Raw genomic sequence first — 6,974 nt, 5'->3', positions numbered from 1 at the left:
TTTACCCCCCTTCCCTCGCCTAAAAGTAAAAAGATTTTCTTGCAGGTATTGGAACAGAATGTTAACTTCCCTTGGCAACTTTGAGTAAGGCTGTGTATTCCCTTAGACTCCCTTTTACTTGCACAAAAGAAGCTCAACTTCCTGGGGTCCTTCATTGGAAGAGCAAAAGCCTGGAATTATTCCTGGATCTAACTCCTGCAGCCCACTCAATGGAAGCACCTACTCTTATCTGTGGAGGAGACAAGCCCTAGCTTATGCTGATTGCTTTCTCTTTGCCCAGCATGGTGCTGGGTGCCTTCATGCAGCCTTGTTTAGCCTTGTGGATTGGTTTTGCAGAAGGATACTTGGAGCCCAAGGCAACACAATAAGCAGTTAAGCAGTGAACTGAAGGAGACTTTCAGACCAAAGACTTGATTTCGGTTGATCCTAAAGGCAGCAAGTTGGGGGCCAGAGAGCTAAACCAGGAAGCAAAAGATGTGCCACATTCTGGCTCTGCTTCTGTTTTATTATCTGTATAGGAATGAACTGTTAGCAGGCACTGGTATCTTCACTTATTTCATTCCATCCTTGCAACATGATAAGGTTGGTACTATACACCTTTTCCAGATGAGAAAATTTGAAGCTCACAGAAGTCTTGCTTACAGGGTTACAGAAACAGGATGAGAGCTCTGGTCCTCTGATTCTAAATCCCATAACCATGACAATGCTGGCATGGGGTAGCAGACCCCTTGTCATTTGATACCTCTGTGCTTGTTTTCCCCTTTTCATTAGAATTACATAATTTTTAAAAAACTTTAGTATTTTGCCGTCTTTGCTATATTCTGTTATCAGAACATCTGAGCAGGTTGCACACACCATACTCCTTGAACACATAATACTTAAATTTGCATTTTCTATGAACAAGGATATTCACTTAATCACCTTAAGTGCCGTTACCAAGTTCAGGATATTTAACATTGATATAAAGCTTACATTCTATCTTCCATTATTTTCTTATGTCCCAATAATGTCCTTTTGAACCTTTTCTCCTCCATTCTTATAACATCCAGTGTCATGTGTTGCATTTGTCATTATCTCTATCTTTTTGTGAAAATATATACAACATAAATCTTCCCATTCCAGCTCCTCCCAAGCATTCAGTAAGATTAACAATGTTGCAGTACCCTCACCACTATCCATTACTGGAACTTATCCTTTATCCCAAACAGAATCCCTGCACTCATTTTGTATTACCTCCCTGTTGCCTCTGTGCTCCGCGCCGCCCCCCCCAACTCCTGGTGACTTGTACTCTACTTTGTCTCTGAATTTGCATATTCTGATACTTTCTTTGTGGTTATGAGGCTTAAATTTAACATCCTAAATCTAACAATCTCATTTACTTTGATAATAGTTTAGCTTCAATAGCATACATAAGCTATACTTCAGTATGCCTCTGTTCCCCCACTTTTATGAGTTCTTTTTACAAAGTACATAATTTACATTATAAGCCCATAGCATTGGTCATTACATTTTATGCATTTGCCTTTTAGACCTTCCTACAGGAGGTAAAAAATGGAGTTACCAATCAAGAATACAGTAGAACTGGTGCTATATTTACTTGTGTCATTATCTTGACTGGAGATATTTCTTCCTGTGGCTTCAGTCAATTGTCTAATGTCCTTTACTCTCAACCTGCAGAATTTCCTTTAGCATTCTTGAAGTCCTCAGCTTTTGTTTAACTGGGAATGTCTTAATTCCTCATTTTTGAAAGAGTTTTGCCAGGTATAGAATTCCTGGTTGGCAGTAATTTGCTTTCAGCACTTGACAATGCCATCCCACTGGTTTCCAATAAGAAATTAGCACTTAATCTTTTTGAGGGTTCCTTGTATGTGACAGGTTGCTTCTCACGACTTTCAGAATTCCCTCTGTCTTTGACATTCACCAGTTTGATTATAACATGGCACATGGGTCTATATGGGCTTATTCTGTTTGGAGTTCACTGAGGATCTCAGATGTTATATTCATTTATTTCATTAAATTTGGGAAGTTTTCAGCCATTATTTGAAAATTCTCTCTGCCCCGTCTGATACTCCCACAATGTGTATATTGGCATGCTTGATGTATCCCACAGGTTCCTCTTCACTTTCTACTACTCAGACTGGATGATTTCAGTTGTCTTGTCTTCAAGTTCACAGATTAATCTGCCAGCTCCAATCTGCTGTTGAACCCTTGTAGGGAATTTTAAAGCTCTGTGACTGGCTTTCAGCTCTATTTGACTACTTTTCATAATTTTCATCTCTATTGATATTCTCTTTGTGTTTGTTTTCCTGATTTCCTTTAGTTCTTTGTCCATGTTTTCCTTTAGTTCTTTGAGCATATTTAGGACCATTTTGTGAGTCTTTAATGTCCTGGGTCTGATTCTCCTCATTGATGGTTTCTAATGCTTTAGTCTCCCTTGTCTGTGCCATCATTCCGTTCCTTTGTATATTTTATTATCTTTTGTTGAAACATGGACATTTTGATATTTTTTACTGTGTTACTGCTGGAATTTAGACTTGTATCCAGCTTGGGTTAGGACAGAGCTTTCTTTGAATGCCGGGAGCTACCAAAAAAAAAAAAAAGAAAGAAAATACCTTTCCCAGACTTTGCAAAATGACCTGTGGGAGTGCTCCAGGGCTTATCCATAGCATGAATTAGGAGAGTATCTCCAGGCCAAATAGGGGCAGCCCTGATCCTTTCTAGGCATGCCTCTTTGTCTTGGATATGCACATGGGTTCCTTCCCCTGTTAATGCTCTTATATATATGGTCCCCTTTTCCCTAGGAGAGTTTCTTCATGATTCCAGGCACTGCATTGTCCGTCCTACAGCCAGCAATCCCTTGCCCCAAGCAGCACGACGACCTCTCTACTCTCCCACAATGTTCTGTAGGTGAGCTCTGTAAGCTACCTTCTACACACAGGGCAAGTTCTGAGATGGCGAGTTCCTCGCCACCACCAGACAGATTTGGCTAGACGTATATGCTCCCGGTATGTCCTCTGGAACCTTGACCAGGGACCTGCAATGGTAGTGTGTGAGTCAGGGAGGGCTGGAGGAGGGACTGCCAGGATGACAGGAGATCCTACCACTTTTTTTTTTTAAATGCACTTCTATTGAGATACATTCACATACCAGATAATCATCCAAAGTGTACAGTCAATGGTTCGCGGTATCATATAGTTGTGTATTCATCACCACAATCAGTTTTTGAACACTTTCATTACTCCCAAAAGGAAAACCCCATGCCCGTTTGCAGTCATCCCAGCTCTACATAACCTCTGATCTAATTCTCTAGATTTGTTTTTATTTAAAGAATATTAAAATACTGTTAACTATAGTCCATAGTTTGCATTGGGTGTATTTTTTCCCATATACCCCCTATTATTAACACCTTGTGATAGTGATGTACATTTGTTATAGTTCATAAAAGAACATTCTCAAATTTGTACTGTTCACCACAAATGTCTATCACAGGGTTCATTCACTATATTATGCAGTCCCAAGTTTTATCCTTTAGCTTTCCTTTTAATAACATACACTACCTTAAACTTCCCCCTTGGTGCTGTTAATTATACTCACAGTAATGTGCTACCATTACCTCTATCCATTTCCAAACATTTACAGCCAACCTAAATAGAAATTCTGCACAAATTAAGCATCAGGTCCCCATTCTACCTCCTGGTAACCTATATTCTAGATTCTAACTATGAGTTTGTTTATTATAATTAGTTCATATCATTGAGATCATACACTATTTTCCTTTAGTGTCTGTTTTATTTCGCTCAACATAATGTCCTCCAGGTTCATCCATGTTGTTGCATGTATCAGAACTTCATTCCTTCTTACTGCTGAATATTCCATCATATGTGTATGCCACATTTTACTTATCCATTCATCAACTGACAGACACTTGGGTTGCTCCATCTTTTGGCAATTATGAATAATGCTGCTATGAACATTGGTGTGCAAATGTCTGTTTGCGTCTCTGCTTTCAGTTCTTCTGAGTTATATACCTAGTAGCTTGATTGCTGGATCATATGGTAATTCTATACTTAGCTTCCTGAGGAATCGCCAGACTCTCACAGCAGCTGTACCATTTTACATTCCCACCAACAGTGAATGAGTGTTCCTATTTCTCTACATCTCTCCAACACTTGTAGTTTTCCGTTAATAGTGGCCCTTCTGGTAGGTGTGAATTGATTTCTCATTGTGGTTTTGATTTGTATTTCCCTAATAGCTAGTGATGAACATCTTTTATGTGCTTCTTGGCCACTTGTATTTCCTCTTTGGAAAAATGTCTATTCAAGTCTTGACTATTTTTAATTGGATTATTTGTCTTTTTATTGAGTTGTAGGGTTTCTTTATATATTCTGGATAATAAACCCTTGTTGGAGATGTAGTTTATCAATATTTTCTTCCATTGAGTTGGCTGCCTTTTCACTTCCTTGACAAAGTTCCTTGAAGCACAGAAGTTTTTTATTTTGAGGAGGTCCCATTTATGTTTTTTTCTTTTGTTGCTTGTGCTGTCAGTGTAAAGGAATGGTATGTTTTTATGACAAGTGTTAGGATCAAGTAGCATAGCTGTCAGCAGTGAGAGTTGCTCTTCCCCAGTTTTTTGGAGAAGCTGATCAAAGCATTGGTTCCTTTTTTTTTTTCCCCAATATCTGTATGTTTAGGTGCATACAAATTTGCCTACATTTCAGGAAATTGTGCTCTTGAAGTCCATTCTGGGACATGGGGTTAAGAAAACTTCATTTGAGAAAAGGCCCAGTGAGGAGACAGGAATCCTTTCTGCCTGGCTGTACTCTTTACCTCAAGGCCCTAGGCTAGTTCTGCCATCGTTGTGTGCTCAGGCTCAGATAATACCAGTTCCATGAAATGAGGTGAAATGACAATGGAGGGAAAAGGCTTGACTCACTGGCTCTCAGTGTTAGTTTCTTTCCACCCTTCTCATGGTCCTCACAGGTGCATATAAGTGCAAAACGCTGTACAGGATTTTGCATGTTCTAAGAATAAAATATGGGGACTCCTGCTATTCACTGGGATCCTGAAAGTATAGAATTGGACCTCATCCAGTTTTGCCCCAGCACTTGCTGCCGCAGACTTATATGGCACCCTCTTCCAGACTGTTCCCTGCTGTCAGGGGCAGTATAATTGCCCACTTCCTTTGTGGTGTCGTCAACAAAATACCAATGAATGTCTCTAAGAAGGAAACAAAGTGCCCAGTGGTGAAAAATGTCCCTGGTGCTGAAACATTTGTCTCTTCCCTCTTGTGCAATACCCAGGCCTTTAGTTGCAGGTCATATTACCACCATTTTAGGGTTTGTTTATTTGTGCCCAACAGTGGAGAAAATAACCTGTGCTGTTGCACAACCTAGGCTCCATTTCTCCTTCCAAATGTTCCATCTGATAGATAAACACCTTTTCAAGTCATTTTCATTCCAAGAAGCCAGTCTGTTCTTAACTGAGTATTTGTATCTGGAAACAGCATACCTTGTATTTACTCTATTCCAAAATTATCAGAAACCTATACTCATATCTCAAATATAGTGGTAGATCATTCAGAGATAGCCACCAATTTTTCCCATCCCTGTATCTGTGTGCTTGCTGCTCCTTCCAATAAGAGGTCTGTTCTATTGAATGTGGGCTGGCCTTTTGACTTGCTTTGACCGACAGAATATGATGGAAGTGATATTCTTGGCAGCTTCCACTTGTTCTCAGAAACCAGGTGCCATATAAAGGAAATTGAGGTAAACTACAGAACCATGAGAGACTGTGTGTAAGAGAACCAAGATGATCCGGCTGACAACACAAAACCAAAATTTGTGAGTAAGGGTGTCTTGAAGGTTTCAAACCCAGCCAAACTCCCAGCTAAGTGAAGCTTCCTAAGTGACCCCTGCTGATTCCATATGAAGCTAAAGAAACATCCAGCTGTCCAGCCAACCCAGAGAATCGTGAGGAATACTGCGTTAAACCATTGTGTTTGGGAATGGTTTGAGATACAACAATGGATAAATCAAACAAGGGGACTCTTGAAACCAAACTACTAGAATTCACTTTGTTGCTGTAGATTCCATTGTTAATTGCCCATGATTGGAAGTCAGATGTGCCCAGAGTAGGGTGACTACCTTGTACAACTCCTGGGGGGCTATTCATATTTTATGTAAATGGCATCCTCAGAGGCATCTCAGCCCTGTTCATTCACTGAAAATATCTCAGCTGTCAGTCAAATTGCTTCAGAGGTTCCTGCCTGGCCTTGGAATTCTTGCTGCCTCCTAAGGAAGTGGATCAGGAAAAATGAAGAATATGCTTTCACTATCAAGACATGGCTCATCACCTCCCTTCTCGAGAATTCAGTGGCTTCCCATTGCTTATTGGGTTAGGTTTACATGTATTCTGGCTTTTCAAAGTCTGAAAATGCATCCAAGGCTTTTCAAGTTTATGAAAATAAGCTGGCTGAACCAACATAGCTTTCATTATTCTCCTACACATAACCTCAATGTGCAACTGGAAAACACTGAGTTAAAGTTAACTACCAGGAAAAAAAAAAAAAGGAAAATATTGGCGTGTTTCTTGATGGCAAGACCTTCAGTAAGCTAATGGGCTTTGGAATTTTTCAAGAAGATACAATGTAACATTTCCTAAAATTAATTTGATTATGGGATCTTTTTATTTGAAGGAGCATCTTCAGGGACTAGCATTCAGAAACATTCGGAAATGTTTCTTTCCTGCCTATTGAAGTGGGCCCAGCCCAAAAGTAAGCTTTCCTCATGAAATCCACTTTATGATTCTGCCTGAGACCTGTCTATATTATTACAGTATGGAGTATATAGTGCACAGGTTGAGAGTCTTGCCTCAATTTCCTGTTCTGCCTTTTCCTGTGGAACTTTGAGCAAGTGGCTTATCCTCATCTGCAGAATGGGAATGACAGTTGTGAAGGTCAATTGTCTTGCAGAATA

The sequence above is a fragment of the Choloepus didactylus genome, chromosome 18 (genome assembly GCF_015220235.1).
Source record: "Choloepus didactylus isolate mChoDid1 chromosome 18, mChoDid1.pri, whole genome shotgun sequence".
Lineage (NCBI taxonomy): Eukaryota > Metazoa > Chordata > Mammalia > Pilosa > Megalonychidae > Choloepus > Choloepus didactylus.
The sequence above is the reverse complement of the archived record's forward strand: the minus strand, read 5'-3'. Positions refer to the sequence as shown.